Below are 18,877 nucleotides of genomic sequence, written 5' to 3' on the forward strand. Positions count from 1 at the left end.
CTTGGGAGGTGCATCCTTTTTGGCTGACTTGAGAAGGTTTGAGACACGTAGGCTAAAACCCAACACCAGAATTGGACAGCTAAATTTTGGTGAGCCAAAATGCCTCTGGGGTGAGAAGCTTTGAATTCCTTGGTGTTATACAACTATCTGAGGCATCTTGCAGAATGACAGCCTTCTGTTAGAAGTGGCCATTTATCTGGGGGTTGAATGGAGTGGTCACTCAAGGTTCTGCTCATATAACATACAGAAATACTACAGGATTGCTTAATTGCATTATGTTTTTAATCATGCTAATATCAAAAGGCTTTTTGAGACACGTCTTCTGAAGTGGTTTCAATACAATAAGTGACAAATTGCTATGGAAAAAACATTTGTGAATGGCATTTCATTCCAGTAGTATGAATCACGCAGCCTTCCTCATTGTCTTTTGATGAGTTTGACTGTGTAGAAAAAGCGGAGAATTGTCAGCTACCACTCACATCCAAAATTGATGAAGTTTGTTGGGGTTTGGATGTGTATGTCCAAACTGAGTAGCTGAAGCTCATCTTGAACAGAAGGAGGCAGGGAAAGTTCTGTCTGGATGAGCATCTGAAAGTGGTATTTCCATTTTCTGTGGTCTCTTGCTTGGTTCTCTTTGGTGCCCAGTGTGAGGTCTTTCACAGTGCCTGGTGGAATGCACATCAGAGTGCAGTTAAGTGTGGTCAACAGTGGGATAGTGGTGGATGAAGTGTTGAAGGGGTCTGTCTCTGCTGTACGTGACTTTGTGTTCTAATCAGTGTGTGTAGACCTCTGTACAGGCACAGGAGGTACAGTCTCTTGTCAGACTAAAATGTGTTTGTAAGGTAGTAGCTTGTAAAAACAAGAGGTAAAGCTATGTGGGTTTGTGATGGAAAAGAACTGAAATCCAGGATCCAGACTTGCAGAACATTGGAAAATGCCTGATTTGACTAATTCATATGAGGATTGTGAGACTTTCTTTTTAGTCCCCAAAAGACAATAGGAGTTGTTTCGGTTTAAATTTAAGACAGTACAAATGAAACGTTGTCTAGGTATCTCTTCTCCAATGCTCAGATCAGAGCTGAGTTTGACTGTTCTTAAATTTCAACCCTTTCCTTTCAATGGAAACACAAATCATAGCACTACTCCATTTTCAAGTTCCTGCCCAGACTTGACATATAAATGCCATAAAACCACAGGAATGAATATCCTCCTGGTGTTTCTGAGCCGGCTTGGAGAAGGAAACTTAGAATTTGAAAGCAGAGCAAAAATAAGATTCGCTGATTTGTGAGGGCATCTGAATATGACCCCCTACACCATGCGTGTCATAGAAGAATTGCACAAGTATTTAAGCATAAAGATCATGAGTTTTGATTACAGATACTCACATCCCTGGTGAAGCCATGATAGTAGTCAGTGCTGGATTGCTCATAATGCTTAGGTGTCCCCTCGTTCCATTAAGCTCACTGCGTTTCTTAAGGACAGCTTTGATTCAGGAGAACAATAATAATAATAAATGTCTCATAAACGTTCAGGTACCTTTTTTACCTGTTGAACTTGCTTCCCTTCAACAATTATCCTACACTGAAACTGTAAACATTTTCCCCACCCCACCAGCTGATCCACTGAGGGAAATAAGGCTATGGTCCAAAGCTGGTGTTGTAGCAGGTGAAGTCTTGATTGGCTTTGGGCAGTACAGAAATGAAGGCACCTTCAGCCAGCCACTGTCTCCTCTCAGACCCTTTGTTCTGCGGGGTTTCTCTTTTGTCTCCAGGCTTATGCAACGCAGACCACCTGAAAGCACTGTCGTGCTATTTCAATATGGTTTCTCTTCCAGCCTGACATCCTGGGAATCATTTTCCCCAATGCAATTTTTCCCTTGTGTTTAAAATGCCTGAAGCAGCAGACAACGTGACCCTTGCAGGAGACCAAGGTATTCAGAAGCACTGAGAAGCACCAAGATGTTGCAAGACTTGGCGCATGCCCGTTGCTTGTCACTGGCCCACTCCACTGCAGTAAACACATCATGTTCCTCACCAAAAATAAACATTTATTAGTAGTGACATTTGAGCCCATCCTAACTGTGAGCCAGGTCCCTGCATGGCAAAGAAGGAGAAAAGGAAGACAAGTTCATTTGCTGACCTGTTTAGTACGGATGTGGAGGTCCTGGGCAGGGTCACCGATTGCTGTGGAAGAGCTTCAGGACACAGGGGACTGTGAATGTAAATGGTTAGGAAAAGTTGGGAATAGGGGAGCAAGAAGACTCTGAAGTGTGTGACACTGCTGTGACTATCTGAGCCCTCATGATAAGGTCTGTAGGAATAACACAGTCAGGAAAACAGCCGAGCTGTATTTATAGCAAACGATAAGGAAATATAAGCTTCCTTTGACTGGGAAGCTGCTACTTCAGATCACTTGTGGTAGGGCTGGGTGTGACTACCCGTGAACAAAATGTCTCTCCTTGGCATTGTGTTTTCTGAGCTCAGAGGTCGCAATGGGCTTCTTCAGCAGTGTCTCAGTGAGGAGAACACAACCCGCAAGATTAGCACAAGTTTCCTGGGTAATTAATGACTTGGTTCCCCTTGTCTGCTGAATAACCTGTGTGATTTCTTCTGTCCTCACTGCCAGACTGATCCGGGACAACTTCATACAGGTTGGGAAAGGGTCACAAAGCCTCAGTGGAGCAGTGACTGTACCCAGCTATTCACCACCCCTGGGCTCTGAGCCACACCAGGGCCAAGTGCGAACAGGGAGCACAGGCTTTGGTCCCAGCTCATTGCATGCTAGGGTGAGACTTGGGGGAGTTTTCCTGGGGCTGAGCAGATGCTGGTGAGACCATGGGTCTGATTTCAAGGAGTGAGCCTCCCCTGGTGACTTGTGCTCAGATGAGGGAAGTGTTTCTTTTCTATGTGGATCTGGATGTGGCTAGAAGCTTGGGAGAGCTACCTGAGGCTGGAGGATCCTGCCACAGCAACCTGACCTCCCGTGACTTCTGCCATGTAATAACAAAATTCTGTGAGGGAAAAGCATTGTGTTTCAGGTTGTCAGGGTGAAGGCCTAAGCTTTCCTGGTTTAATCCAGACCCAGTTGTGGATCCAGACCCTGTCTGCCTGCATAGTCTCAAACAGCCAGGGATTACCCCCCAAACCCCCTCCCACAGCCTTCCTGGCGGAGGTGAGCGCTTGTGTATTTTATACACTGAGACTCTCTTTATTAGACCTTTCCCATCTTCCTCCCTTCAGCTCCTACTTTCACAGTCCCCACATGGCTGTTTTTCACTCTGCTGGCTTTCTGCTCCAGTCTTCAATATCCCTTAAAAAAAACCCAAAACCACGCAACAGAAAAGGCTGGCTCCCTTCCCTCTGCCCCCGCAATGCTTGTTTTGGTCTGGTTTCTCCTTGGGCAGGTTGGGAGCCTGCAGTGCTGGAGTCGGTCAGCCGTGCAAGCAGGAAGGTGGCTCGGAGGGATGCCGAATGGCTTTTCCATCCCTCCCCGTGGCAGCACTGGCGGGCAGAGGAGGGAGCTGGGCTGCAGGAGGAGGCAGCTCTGGCTCCGTGGGCTCCTGGGGAATGGTGGTCAGAGAGAGGCTGCACAACACTGCCGCAAACCAGTGTGCCTTCTGCTGCCACAGGGGCTTGAAGGCTGGTGTGGGGCAGCTGCGAGGATTTTGGCGTTGGCCGGGAAACGAGGTCCTTTCTGGAATGTCTTTGAGGCTTTGAAAAGCAATGGCCTCTGAGCTTGCCTTCTTGTACAAAGCCTCGCCCATGTCCCCTGTTTGCCCCAGCCTGGGGCATAGGGAAAGCCACTTGGCCACTCTCTTCAGCTCTGATTAACCTTACAGAAGTACCAGCTCAAAAGTGTTGTGGCTGTTTCCCTTCTTGAGGGTGAGCAAAGGTGCTGAGGTGGTCCCAGTTACACCCTGGGGCCGTGAGCCACATGGTGTGCACACTTGGTTCAGGCATTCTGCTCACCCTTTCCTTGTCCCCTTGGGTACACCCCTCCCATGCTGGCTGGTCCCCTCGGCACAGCAGCTGCTGAAGGAGGCCAGCAAGAAATGGTGCGGGGCTGCAGCAGGCCTTTGGCTCCCACCCAGGATGTGTCACCCAGAGCCAGCAGGGCCAGCTGGCAGGAGGCAGCAGGATTTCCTATGTCCTGACCTCTGCCTGGCCCTGCAGGCAGCCAGCAGAGCAAGGAAATATCAGGAAGTACAGGACCTGGACTGGTAGACGAGGGGGTGATGGGGAAGGCTGCAGCAGGGACAGCCCCCTGGGCAGCACAGGCTGAGACCTGCTTCCCCAGCATCCAGGTAGGATCCAAGCAGATGCATCTGTTTCTCCCTTGCAATTCTTACCTCCACACCAAAGACCTCTGGGGAGGTGCACCAAAGAGGGGGCCAGTGCCTAAGTCCTACCTGGTCCCCTTCTGCCCCACACTGCCTCTTGTCAGGTTGTTTTCATGGCTTTCATGTTTTCTTGCTGTCGTTTTTAATGCGGTTCTTTTTTGGTTTGTGGTGGCAGCTCGAACAGATCCGAGCACTTAGTGCCATGGTCTAGCTGATGTGGTGGTGTTAGGTCATAGGCTGGACTTGGTGATCTCAGAGGTCTTTTCCAGCCTCAATAATTCTGTGATTCTGAGGGCTCCTGTGAGATCAAAATCCTGAACACAACAGCGAGCCCTAAGAGGTGGAGAAGGCTTTTGGGATCCCAGGTGTGGGGCGAGCATGTGGAAAGGTCATGCCAGCTATTTAAACACTGGCAGCCAAGAGCCGTGCCAGTGGCCCTGGCTCAGAGCCACAAGGAACGTGAGGTGGGAGTGTGCAATGGAATGCCTGTCCCCATGGCCTTCCTGTCAGGAGGTGCATTGAACTGGTTGAAATGTTATGGTTTGGTGTTTGACCCCTTTTCAGGACAACAAGTCAGTGTGGTTTTCTACACTGACTATGCAAAAGGTGTTTTCTGCTTTAGAAGTGTCTAAAGAAAGCTTTTTGACACCTTCTAACAATAAAAACAAAACACAAAACCTGGAAAAAAAGGACATTTGTCTCAAGCAGCCAAGAGCTTTGAGCTCTCTGAATTGCCTTTTTCTCTTGAATGGTGTGGCAAAGCCCTTGCAGCCAGGCTGGCCAGAGAGGGAGCAGTGCCTGGGATGCTGCAGATGGGCATCCGGCACCACCGCAGCCAGAGTCAGAAGATGGGTTTTGCTGGCATGGCATCCCCACAGCATGGCGCATCTGGAAAGAAAATTGCAGCATAATCATTGCTTAAATACTTCTTCTCCCCCCTCCCCCCCCTTTTAAGAAATCTCCCTGGGAATTCTATTATTCCATCAAATTTAAATGTGTTCCCCCCATCCACGTATTTTGGGCCCTCTGGAGGATACACACACTTCAGCCCCAAAGGTTGCTCATGCGCCCTGGCCTGCTTAGCTGTATTTGGGTTGGGGTTTGTTTGGTTTAGGCATACTGTTGTTTCATTTGTTTTGAAGATGCAAACCACACAATGAATTCCACGGATTCTGTGAGCAGTTATGAGTGGATGGGGATGAACAATTCAGGGAAAAAAAACAAACAGTTTGTTTGGTCCCGCAACTCTCTTGCTCTGAACACGTAGGCATCTGTGCTCTTATAAAACTGCCCACAGTGGCTTGAGAACTCACTCCTGTGTTGGCTTTTGTCACCTGGAGGTTGCTGCGTCTATGGCTGAGGGATTGGCAAGAGGGAGCAAGGATGCTCCTTAAGCCTCTAAGCATCAATCCATCCGGCTTAGTCTGCATTTGGGATTTTGACAGACTTTATTAAGAAGTATTTAATTGATTTTAATGAACCTGCTGTTGTTGTTACAGTACAGACTAGGAGGGTTCATATAAGCCATTAGTACAGCTGTGAGCGCTGCCTGGGCTGCAAAAATGGCTGGAGGGCTTAGCACATCCTTATGCTGATAGAGTTAGCATGGCAAAAACCTCTGCCTTTCCCTCTATATCCAAAATATGGTTAGAAACAGTCAATGCATTAAAAAGGGAAGGTGCTAAGGCACGATGGTGGGCACCAGTGCTCTGCAAGAGGGTAGCCTGTTTATTTACACCTATCTGCTTGTTAGTATAATTGCCTCTTGCCATGTTCAGACCCCTCTCCTGGATGCTGCAGAGCTCCTCTCTTTATCCTTTTACGTGGTTTCTTATTTTAAACTTTGTATTTTAAGCTTTTTTACTTTAAACTGTCTGGAAGGTGGAAGGGAATTCCACCAGACACACAGAATTTGCTGCAGGTGTTTTTCTGTGTAGGCTGAGCTTTCCCCAAAGGTGCAAACAGGTGAATATTTGTGTCCAGGTGTGCATGAGTCCTGGTGGCACAAGCACTAACTTGTATATTATATCCCAAACATTAAATCCAATTCCTGGGTAAGCTCTGGCTGTTTGGTATGGCCATGCTCCCTCCAAAGCCAGGGATAAGCTAACCCCTTCCCCAGATAAGGTGTTGCAAAGAAAGACGTTGAGAATTAAATGTGTGGGAAAGATGGGTTTTGGAGGGAGGAACAGCACTGCACAGGAGCAGATACCTGCTGTGGTGGGCTCCAGCAGGAAGCACAGATTGGCATAGGAGGAAAGCATTGTGGCTGTGCTGATTTATATCAGGTAAGAGTCCCACTGTGACCTTTACTGTCCCTGCCAGGCCCTATTGGAATGACAGGTCCAGCGGCGAATGGCACCCCACACGCAGACCAGAGCCTGCAGGGCTCCCGGGGCACACGTTGAGGGCTGCAGCAGGGAGCTTCTGCATATTTGATGAGTTTGTGTACAGATGTTTGGTAGAAGTGTTTACACCATTGCGTGCCTCGTGCTTACAATGTATATGGTACATATGGGCATAAATCAGCGCCTTGACAAAGCAAGGCAAAAACATCCCAGCTGGCTGGGGAAACCCGAAGAGCACATTGCGCTGCTACTGTATGGCGACGGCTTTGATTCAGTGCGAGCGCGCTACCGGGGTGGAGGATTTTTTCCCAGGCCTGGGCTATGTGCACATGGCCGGGCTGGTTTGCGTCAGCTGCTGACGCACGTCCGGGCCCCACGACGTGGGTCTCGCGTGCGCTGCCCATCCTGGCAGCTCTGCGGTGGCCGGAGGAATGAAGGCAACTCGCACTGGCCGCCAGGCTCGACGGCGGGGCACGGTGCCCGGCGACGTCCGAACCCCTTGCGCAAAGTGTGGGTGCCTGCCAGCCAGCCAAGAGCACCAAAAATACCCTGGATGGGCCAAGGGAGAGGTTGCAGGCGCCAAGTGGCTCGCTCCAAAGCTGTTTGCAAAGGGACTTCGCTCCAGCGCTAATGTTAGCTGCCACACTGCGTACTTGAGGGCAACAGAGAGGTAAAAAGCAGGCTGCCGGCCCGGCTGGTGGCAGGGATGGCTCTGTTTGACGTCCATGCAGTGGGGTAGAGGGTGGGGTTTTGCAGCCTGGCTGCAGAGGCCCAGGAGGAGCCCTCCTCTCTAGGGCGTCGGGTTTCGGTGTGATGATACTTGATTCCCTCTTGGCTCTTCCGGGCATCCGCCTGTGCCTTCGCCCGGCTGGTAGGGACCAAAGGCCAGGCTGATCTGCGGGTGTCCAAAGGGTGTTCCAGGGTGCCGATCAACAGGAAGAGCAGAGGGGCGGCTTTCCTCCCCCTGGATCACCTTTCAGCTCCCGTGCCAGGCTGGGGCCACAGGTAGGGCTGATGGGGCAGGGGAAGAGGCACTGGTTTAAAAAGGAGAGGTTGCATCATGCAGGGCTGGGCGGCTTCGGGAGGCAGAAACCTCATCTGTTAAACACATACTGCCTGCCTCCCCCCGCCGAGGAACATTCAATCCTCTCTTTGATGGACGTCCAAGAAAATACTTCTTCCACATCCTAAACTTGTTAGCACCAGTTAATCATCTTAACCTTCTTCCCCTCCGAACACACACTCCAATGAGTTTCCCATCACTGGCAGCTGTTAAAGACGCAGCGCTGCTTTTCGCGCCGGCCTTTGCAGGCAAGCATACGGCCATTAATTATTAAACATCCCAGCTGTCTCCCAGGTGGGAGAGAAGAAACCCACATCTCATGCTGAAGCTGCCTCAAAGTGTCTGTCTAGTGAGTTGCTTTGAGGGTGGGTGCATTAGATGCAGCTCTTCTGCTCCAGGAGCTGGGCAAGGTCTCTGCCCCTCTGTGTGCTGCCTCCGTCGGATTTGTAAGCATGGTGCAACATAAGCCCTGGAAAATAATTGCTTGCATTGGAGTGATGCTGTGATGCATCCCAGATTAGCATTGCCAAATGCCAGTGACATGACAATCGGAGGGTTAGAGAGACGTGCTCACGTGCAGAGTCTGTGCTGTGCAGCTGGTGAGGGGAAGGGGGCTGTGGCATGATGCCTCCTGCTAGCTGGGCATCTCCGTTTCATCTGGCTGTTTCTCCACTTTCCTGTCTGGAAACCCCTTTCTTGCACATTGCATGTCTTTGCTGTTTTTCCTCCGAAGCAAGGTTGTGTTTTGGATAGGGGAAAGGTGCCTCCTCCATGCATCCATCCCCACTGCAGAGCCCGTGGCAGAGGTGGGACAGTGATGTGCCCTTCTGTGCTCTCTACCTCTTGCGTGGATCGGTTTGGGAGGCAACCCACTTGACACACTTTCCCAGGCCAGTTCAGCCGCTTGCTCCCCAAAACAGGGCCAGGGCAGTTCCTGCTCTGCTCACCCATCCTGTTCCCACTGAGGCTCAGGATCTGTTTCTTCCTCGTGTGATGTGTTGGGTGAGCAGCATTGCAGCCGGACTGTGCAAGCAGGAGGTAATTAAATCAGCATATTCCCCAGGGGGGCAGCTGATTAACAGCACATTTTTCCCCATGCCGGGGGGCTGAGACATATACATGGGCAGTATCAATCCATTGCTTGCCTCACTCCTCTCCCTTAGGATGTCTGTTTTTTCTTTTTTCTTTCTTTTTTTTTTTTTTTTTTTTTTTTTTTCTTTCAAAGAGAGAATGAAGATTGTATCAGCTGAACTGGAATCTGCACTGACAGAGCTTTGTGAGAAGGACTTGTTTATTATGATTCGGTATTGCTCCGGGCAGGGTGTGCTCTTCACTGGAGACCACCCAGCAATCCCATCCATGCCAGACTCCCCTTGCCATGCTGCTCAACCAGCAACAGGTAGAGGGCTGCAGGGCCAGAAACCATGCTTTGCCTTTGGAAAGGGGTCTTCCTGAGGCTGAACCCAGGACATGGCACTGAGTGGATGTGCAGTGATTGCTCCTTGCTTGTCCTCCTCCTCTATCATCAGCTGCTGCAGTCCAAGGGAGGAGATTTTGCTGGAGGCAGCAGCAGCTGCTGGGAGTTGTGTGTTGGCCTCATCCTTAACGGAGCTAATGCTCACAATAGGCTGGGATTTTTTCTCCCCCCTTTTCTATTTAATTTTTAAATATTAGCTCCCCATTAGAGGGATTTTTGGCAGCAGAGGAGTAGTTACGTCTCCCAGAATGGCAGCCATTACTAACAGATTAACTCCCCCTTAAGCCCTGCTATATCCAAACTTGATACAGACAAAAAAAGGGGTTGAAAGCCCAAAAACACCCCACAGTGCTTATGAGTCTGTGAACCAGCCCTGGCCACAGTGAGGAAGCCATGTTTCATTCCTCTGCTTACCAGGAAGTGATGTACCCAGCCTGTCCAAAACCCAGGGAGAAGCTGTGGCATTGCAAGGCTGTTTTCGCATCCCCTGTGTGATGTGATTTAACAGGGGCTTAAAAACAGAAGGAAAGGAGAGAAGGAAAGTATGCAGTTTTTTTGAAAGATGTAGCCTTGTGTTTCTTACTTTACCCTCAATTCGTGACTGTCGTGATCTTTTGCTTATGGATGACCTGTGTGTTTATAGCAAATGTTTTTGGGGTTTGCTTTGTTTTCCTTTTTTTTTTTTTTTTTTTTCTGGGGAAACAGGAGATGGGAGTTCTCTGGAGTGGTTGTGAATATTTCTCTTCCTGAATTTCAAAGCCATCCTTGACAGATCCCTGTGCTCTGCTATTGCATGAGCCTGACTCTTAATGGACGCGAGTCCTGGAGCTTACTGGGACAGTGGTGGGAAGTGTCTTGCAGGTCCTTTAGGAAGGGAAGCTACAAACATATGACTCTTGGATTGAGGGCTGGTGTGGCCATGCACTGTCCCCAGCCCTGCGTGGTTTGGCAGGCATTCAGCCATTGCTGCCTCCTCCATATGGGTTTTTCCATGTGTCTTTCCCATGCAGTAAACGGCTGCAGACCTCAGCCCTCATCCCTCCTCTTTCTGCTTTTTTTCCTAGAATAATGAGGGTTTGGTATTTTGGTAGGACTTGGGGCCCTTTTGCAGTAGGTGAGCAGCACCAACAACTTTTTGCCAGGAGTGCATCCCTGCAGCATATATTTGCTGCCCAACCCATGTACCCAAATATTTCTTTCTAAATATAATGCCCTTTTTTCCCTTGTACCCTCAGGGTCTTTCCTTTTGACTGGGAGGAAGAGCTGCAGAGTAGCTAGTTTTTAAACTTGGTTGGTTTTCCTCCAAGTTATTTTTTTCTCATCTGTGGTGGCAGGGGAAAATAGTGCTTTTCCATCTTCATTGTGCTCTCTTTTCTTCTTGAGATTATCAAAGGATCTCTCACTACCTTAGAAAATAGTGACAAGTATGCCTAAATAAGAAAAATCTTTCTGTCTCAAACAAGATGGAGGTCCTGACAAACTAGCAAACTTCTTCATAGAGTCAAGTTTACCACAATGAGAAGATGAGAGAATAAGAGAATACAGGTACTCTCCAAACCACCCTCAGCAATGAAGCAGTAGTTGGTTTGGGTTATTTTTTGCCTTTCCTGTCCAATGTCTCTCTCTATAGTGTGTACTTTGCAAAGCATCTGGTTTGGGTCCTGGAGGTGACAGGGAAGGGATCTGCAGGCTCTGTTCGTGCTAGGTAAGGAAAACCATGGATCCTTTTATCCCTGTTAGCCAACATGGGTTGTCTCCATCTGTGCATGCTGCCCCAGCCTGGCTCCTTCTGGGCAGAGCCCTGTGCCTGGGCAGCCAAGCTAAGCAAACCTCTCAGAGTTTGAGATGGGCTAAGAAAGCATCAACTGGAGCTGGATATGTGAATCAATGCTCTTCTCTTCCTGTGCAATAAAACATGCTGAGCAAACCCACTTGGGCTCAGAAACCCCATCACATTTTTCTTTGGAAAGGACTAGCATCAGCCCTGCTCTCCTCCACATGCTCTGTTTGGAAACAAGGCAGAGCATCAGGAAAGAGCCTGAGGGAAGAATTTATGGTGTCTCTAATTAGTCAGTTTGTTCCATCCTTGAAGAAGAGGATAATGAGCGACGGGTGCATCGCTGGCCTCTGGAGGAAGAGCGCTGTGGCTAGGCTTATGTCCAGCTGCTGATAGGATAATTAGTGGTAACTGGGAGCTATCAATCATCTCGGGTGGAAAAACATCTCGGGTGGAAAAACGTCTCAGTTAAAGGAAAGACCCTCCCAAACATTTTCATAACTCAAAAGGGTGTGAGACAGGGTCTGGAAGACAGCACTGGCAGTCCGTGAGGTATTTGAGGAAGGAGTCTATTAAAAGATAAATTGAACACAATGGTCTTTTGTTCCTCCCCGGGTAGGTGACAGAATTCACTGTTATAAAAGTTGAAAAGTATTTTGGAAGGAGGAAGGAAGAAGAAAAAGACTTAGCAGATGGAAAAGAGGGAAGAATAAAAAGAATTACGGGGAGAAAAGAGTAACAGTGCACTAGATATTAAAAGCAGCTGCTAATTGCAAAGATTATGTAGGAAGAAAATGAATCTTTGCAATTTGACAGGTGAGTAAAATGTATCATTTACATTTTGAGTGCACGTTCAGAGAATTTATTTAAATAATAATTAGCTATAGTAAGTTCCAAATTTCTACTTTTCCCAGACAGCCACTTTATGAGGCAGATTGTAATTTTCAGCAGGAAGTAGAAGTGCTGTGGAATTTGTTTTTTTGCTTTACCCAGCCATGATTTACTTTGGCCAGTTTTTCCTTGTGGTTCCCTCCTAATTCTGCAGCTCTCTGGGGAACAAGATCTGTGCAGGGCCTGACTGAGTGCTGAAGAAGCGGTCAGCTCCTCGATGGAGGAATGTCAGACTTTTGAATGCAGTTTGCAAATGGGTTTGGATCTCCAGAGCTTTCAGACACCACATTCTGTGTTCCTGGCATGGAATAGGATGTGTCAGAGGATGTGGAGTGGGAACTGCAGAAAGACTATCAAACATCTAATCTGCTAAGAGTAGGGTTGCATTGGGGTGGTTGCTTGTTACACTGGCACATGTCTTCAGACTAAGTTGCAAGGTGCTTGTGGAAACATCCAGGTGTTTGAGGTGGACTTCAAAAATACACAAGGAGCTGGAGAATTAGTGGGAAAGTGCCCCTGGGGAGCAATAGCTGGGGAAGAAGTTGAGAAGACTCTGCAGTCTGGCAGGGAAGCCCTGTTAAAGGCATGAATTGAAACTGCCCCAGTGTGTAGGAAAGAATCAACTAAAGAAAACCATAAACTCCTCCATGAGCTGAAATTTCAGACAGAAGAAAGTAAAACTGGAAGGATTTTAAATCAATGACTATGCAAGATTAAGATCTGAAAATCAAAGACACCAGGAAAATGCTGAAGAAGTTAATAGTGAGAGAGAATGAGACCTTTCTCCTCACTGGAGCATGAGAGCCGGTCACACCAGGCTGCCAGGACACCAGCTTCTTAGAGAAATGCTGCAAGAAATTGCTGAGTCTTTGAAGGCTCTTGGAGGACAAGTGACATTTCAGAAGATAAGAGCAAGGCAGAGGTGATGACAGGGAGGAACTCAGTTTCCCTCTGTGACTAAGACTCTGTGGATAAAGGTTGACAGAGACACCACGTCTTCTGCCTTCACCAAGTTGTGTGCTGTGGACTTGTGCAGCAAGCTGGAGAGCAGGTTGCTACTTGAGAACTACAGTGCAAGAGGCAAATGGGCTGCTGAGAGAGAGCAATGAGAACGACCAGAGGTTCAGAGAAAACAGCCTCTGTGGAGAGACTACAAGAATTAGTTTTTGTTTAGTCTAAAGACAAGACTGGGGAACAGGACAGCAGACTTCAAACGCATTAAAGGTAACCGCAAAATGGAGGGAAACAATAAAAGCTGTTCCTTGAGTTTGCTGCACATCAGAGGTCATTGACTGACTCAAACAACAACACTGGAAATTTTGGGTAGTCTCTTAGAAAGATAATAAATATGGCTTTATGAGTCGGAGCATGGGGATCTCCTGGAATGGAGCACCAGGGAAGAGTGCTGTGTCTCCATCCCCAGAGGACAACAACAGGTTAGAGAAATATTGGCCCAAATGGCCTAGGTAGAGACTTTTCCCCCTTTGGTCGCTTTGAAGATCTTCCCTCCTGGATCGCATGTCCCTCTTATTCGCCAGGAATCCTTTAATCTCTGTTTGGTTTCCTCAGGGGAGACAGAAAGGGGAAGAGAAAGGGGATTGTCAAGAGCAGTGGTTTTCATCTGGCAGTTTGCATGAGCCCAGGGGCCCGCTGGCACTTTGGCAGGAGGTGGCAGCACGGCTGAGCCTGCCACCATCCGGTTTCAATTTGCCATCCAGGGGTCCCTGAGGGGGCCTCCAGATCCAAAGCGTGCAGACCCATGGGGTGAGCTGACCCCAGGGGCCCTTCTCAGCCCTGTTTTCTCTGCTTTCTGTGCTGCTAAGTGCTTCAGCATGGCAGGGATAAATGGGATTGTTTGCTTTTTTGGAAAGGGCCATGGAAGCCTGCCCAAAATGAGCGTTGTTCTGCCTTGTGTCAGCCATCCCACCAGCTCTCCCCTGGCAGTGCCAGAGGTGCTGTGTTCATCCAGGGTGCAGCCAGCACTATGTGGGCCATCTGCTCTTGGCCCTTTGTTTTCACAAGGTGCTGTCCCAAACGCTTGTCAGAATATTTCTGTTTGTCTGGTTTTGAACCTTTGCCTTTGAGCAATTGAATTTGCCTAACAGGTTCACTGCAGTTATGCCAATGGCCCAGATGTCTTCTGGCCCTGGAGGCTAAGTGGTTCTTGTCATCCTTTGAGATGTTTCTTGAAACAAGTGGATGCTTGGAGATGCAGTTAGAGTCTATGGCTTAACTCTGCTATCAGACCCTCTCTTTTAATTTTTGTTCACGCTAATTTTTCTGTGAGGCTCCATGTTGTTTCTTTGCTTTGGGCATGGCTTCCCATAGACTTCTCCTCTTGGTGCTATGCTTGAAGTCTTTTCCTTGGTGGGGGCTGGTGGTGGTGTGCTAGGATGCTCAGAGTGCCTGAGCAGTGACTTTTATCCTCAACAGCTGCTGATATTAACTGCCGAATCTCAGTGATGTCATGGGTTTGATTTCAGAGGCAAGTTTGAGTGACTGGCATAACCTGGTGCCTCAGCTTAGCGTTGGTCACATTTTTTGGCAGTGAAATCCTGATAGCCTCTTTGCTGTCCAACATTTCTGTGTTCCTTTGAAGAACCTCTTGTTGCTCTGCAAGGGTATAGCCAAGAGGGGCATGCTTTGGGGATGGTGAGGCCTGACCTATGCAAGGGACTTTTGCTCTCTGGAGGGAGTTAAACACCCAGATTGTCTGCTATTGCTGATAACACCTGAAGCAAAATTTTTGGAGGCTGTGCTTTGGGTAATCACTGTTGTTTAAAATTTTTCTTATTGTTTTGAAGATTTCTGTTGTCTTTAATTTCCCTTACAACTCACGGCATTGAGTTATGGCAAGGCAAATGGCATTTTTGCCTTTTCGTTTGCAGCTCCCTGAGCTGATGCTCCTTCCACCTTCTCTTGTGTCATTTCTCCTGTGTTGGAGGTAGGGGAGATGTCTCTGAAGGACTATGAGTACCCTGGATCTGTTGCTTGAAAACTGCAGCACTGCCAGTATTTAAAAAAAGCCAAACCCACCATCTGGGCTGTGTGCACCCAACTGGTATCTGCCTGCTCCAAAACGGGGTCATGCTGTGCTGAATGCTGTAGGGCCATGAATAAGGCTCCCTCTCACCCCGGGTAAGGTCATGCTTGGGCTGCTGACATTTTAATCAGCATTTCATAACTAATTGCCTGGCTGCAGCTATCTCATTATCAATTAAGGTAGCCCTGGATGTCAGGAAGTAACTGTATCTCTCTAATTTGCTAAGGCTGTCTTCTGGGTCTGTGAAATGGCTGGATTTCCTCGCCAGGATGGATTACATGTTTATAACTCCCGTTCTGCTGGGGCGTATAGTGAGGATGACAACAATAACATCTTTATGTTCCCTTTCTGTCCTCCTCATTTCATATATGGTATAGAGCAAAAAAAAAAAAAAAAAAAAAAGTCCCTCATATGTGAGCTTTTGGAGCAGGCTGAAAGACACCCACATTGCAGACACTGGACTGCCTGAATCCAAGAAGTTAGGAAAAAAAAATACATTAAACAACAGCATTTGAGAACCTTTTAAGAGTGGACACTTTTCCAGACATCAGAAAATGCCCTTAAATGGATGGGATCATTTCAATGATCCTATCAGTCCAGAGAGCGTTGCTGTCTCTGAAGCTGGAGGATATCTCTGCCATCAGCAGAAGGTCTTACACCACACTGACCCATTCTATACTGTCCAGCTTTTAAAGTCTGATATTCGGGGTTGTGGGACTTTCCAGATTAGGATAAATATGACCCACTTACAAAATTAAGCACCCCCTCTCTGAGCCCAGAGAGGCTACAGCATGGAGGGTGGCTTTTGATCTCTTTGTGTGGGTGAGGGAAAAAGGGTCATTGCAGTTCTGTTTTAGATACTCCCTGGTTGAATGGGCCACAGGGGAGGACAAGTGAGCAGAGGGCTCTGTGGCATGGCCCTGCTGTTCATCACGTGTGCCCCCTCTACATGAACAATGTGGTGGGCTCAGCCTGTCTCAGACCATGGCTGCTCATTTGCTCACTCGGGCTACAGGACAGGCAGAGCTTCTTCAAGGAAAATTTCTGTCTGCATAAAAGCCAGAGCAGCTGAGAAGGGACAGTGCAGATGGTGCTGATTTGCAGAAGGCCATGTGTTTGGAGGGTCCCCGTGTACCCCCACAAGGATGCTTTGGTTTTTTTTTTAATGTTCGTTTTCAAAGGTGCTCTGGAGGTCTCCTCTTTGTGGGAGGGCGCTGCTTCCTCCTACTCGTCCACTCCCAACACGTTTGCTCCGTCCCCTCCTTCGTCCCCCGCTGCTCGACAGGCACCGCAGCTGGATAAACAGCGATTGCAGCTACTTACAGCCCTCGGTGCCTTTCAGCGAGGCGCCGGCACGGAGAGATGCTTCCTGAGCTGCCCGTGGTGGGCGGACGGTCGTGCCGTAGCCTGCGTGCCAGCACCAGCATCTCTCTGCTCCCAGCGAGATCAGGTTCAAAACACACAGGATCTGGAGGTGCGAATTGCAAACGTGGGCTCCCTGTTCTGCGTGAGGCTGAGGAATTTGGTGTATCTGAGAGCTCTGGGTCTGTCTGATGGCTGGGCTGAGCTTTGCCGTAAAATGGGCTTGGAAATGTTCACAGTAGCTTTGATCCCAGCTCTGTTGATTCACTGTCCATCCTCTGCTGGCTGTTTATGGAAAGGGGATCTTGCTTGTCTCCTAAGCAGCACCCCCTCCATCTCACCTCAGAAAAAGCCTGCTGTAAACATGGGAGAGGAGGAACCCCCGTGGGTGTGATTTGCACTCGAGGTTGTCAAGGTTGTTGGTTTTTGGTCTGTGAAGCTCTTTGGAGTTTACCACTACTGAGAACTGGCCCACCTGGAGGCAAGCAGGTCTCTTTTGACATGGCTGTCTCAGTCTGGCTGGGACTGCAGAAGCATGGGGTGGTGGTAATTGTGGTGACTCTTGCAGTTCACTTTGCTTTCATGAAGGGTCCTATACAGTCTGTTTGACCTGCAGGTTTGCTCCCTTGGCTGACAGGGTTGCCAGCATCCCTGACCAGGCCAGGGCAGCTCTGCCAGACCCCTGGCTGCCGGCAGGTCCGGTGCCCTGCAGGCAGCACAGCCCGTTGTGCCCAGGATAGGCTGTCTCAGCCCAGCCACTGCTGGTTCGAGCAGTTGAGAGCCACGGCATGAGGATACTCTCTCTCCCTCCTTTGCCTGATCTTTCCTCTGATGTGTGTTAAACTACTCGTTATTATTTTAAAGACTGAGCCTCTTTAGAAGCTCTGCTCAGCCTTCTCAGCAAGGACTGTGATGGAATATGACAAATCCACTTTACTGAAACATTATTTCACTTTGTAAAATCCCTGGTGCTTTGCAACAGCTTATTCAGCAGCACCTCCTCCCTCCCTTCAGTCCTCAGGACATCTTCCCTCCACCTCCTCCAGCCCATGCAAGATGATACTGCTTTTAGAAGTGGGCTATATCTGCGGGCTTTGCTTTCTCCTGGGTCACACGGGCAGTTCTGGCATTTGAAGCCCAGTCCCTGGATGGTCTCTACCGATTGACTTATTGCAGCCAAGACCGTGTCACTGCAGCTCACTGATCTGTGTTTACACAAGACTGTGCAGCCTGCCCTTCACATAACCATTAATTTTATAGAGGGCATATAACGAAGATGGGCCTCCAGTATGCCTTGTGCTTTGATCTGTGTGGGGTGCATGGCCTGATGGGCCCAGAGCTGCCGGCGTCGCTGATTTACTCCGCTCTGCAGACGTAGATTCTGAAGCAAACAAAAGCTTGTGTTTTCTCTCAGCAGTATTGCAATACCATCACAGGCTGTGCTGCTGTCTGGTTGCCTTTGGTCTGGAAGGGCAGGGATGGCTCAGGGCTTGCTTGCCTTTAGCTTCTTCTTTCAGGTTCATGCAATCAGCCAGTGCCCCGAACCTGCACAGACGGGTAGGCGGGTTACTAAGGGTCGATAGTGTTGCTAATGGAAATAAAGTCTCCAAGTATTGGCAAGCTGTAAAGATTGACCTTGTGACAGGGTGAAACAAAATCTCTCCAAAACAGTTCACCCACAGAAATTTATTGTCATTCAAGCCAGACTCAGAAAACTTTTTTTTTTTTTCTCTCCTAGTCTGGCATAAATTATGATTCCTGGATCCGAGTCTGATCTTGCCCTCCAAAATGAACTCTCTGATCAGAAGCTCTTTTGTTGTTTAGACTTGGTGTACCCAGTAGGCTGGTGACCTCGGCACCAACACCAGTGATGGGCAATTGCCAGATCAACCAAATGCAGGTCCCCTCCCCAAGCTCCTGTCCTAAGTTTGGGTGGAGTTGTTTTGAGTTGTTGAACCTTCTGGCTGCGAATGTTGATCTTGGCTCTGCTGGTCACCATGAACATGCTAAGCTGTTTTTAAAAAAATTTTGACAAAAAGGTATCCCTTAGGGGTAACCTCTTTTGGTCAACCCTGATGAGGACTGAGCAAAAGTCTAAGAGTGGCTTTTGACAGTGTAATTTTAGGTCACTAAAACTGGATAGTGAAACTCTTTGCTGTAGTCCCTGGTATGAAGGAATCGCACCAAGTGAGAGATTTCCAATGTGGAAAATGTTTGTTCATCAAAAGCCTCCAGTTTCTTCTGTGGACTTTCAGCCAGGGGCATTTTCAGGATGGCGACGTATTCTGCAGGTGCTCACTGTGACATCTGCCTCCCGTGCAAAAAAAGAGGCTGCTGCCTGTTATCTGTCAGCTCGCCTGTTATACTGCTTAGTCTTTACTTCTTGGCACTTTATGTAAAGGGGAAAAAAAAAAGAAAACAGTATCTGTAAAGTATGGAAAATGTAGAAACCCCTGACAGTTGTGTGGTGTGTCTTGCTTCTCCCACAGAGAGGAAGCCACAAAATAGTGAGTCCAGGGGTTTCTTTCCACACACACAATATCTGTCAGGTTTTTGAGGAATTTTCTGGGGACTGAT

General features: G+C 48.5%; 2 protein-coding genes across 18 annotated transcripts in view; one reads left to right on the forward strand and one right to left on the reverse strand.

Annotated features, from left to right (window-relative positions):
• Positions 1 to 18,877, reverse strand: part of CHST3 (carbohydrate sulfotransferase 3) — a 354,774-nt gene that overhangs the window by 212,160 nt on the left and 123,737 nt on the right. The window lies entirely within an intron of this gene.
• The window catches only part of COL13A1 (collagen type XIII alpha 1 chain), a 196,776-nt gene that overhangs the window by 117,119 nt on the left and 60,780 nt on the right, over positions 1 to 18,877 (forward strand). The window lies entirely within an intron of this gene.

The sequence above is a fragment of the Apus apus genome, chromosome 4, assembly GCF_020740795.1.
Source record: "Apus apus isolate bApuApu2 chromosome 4, bApuApu2.pri.cur, whole genome shotgun sequence".
Lineage (NCBI taxonomy): Eukaryota > Metazoa > Chordata > Aves > Apodiformes > Apodidae > Apus > Apus apus.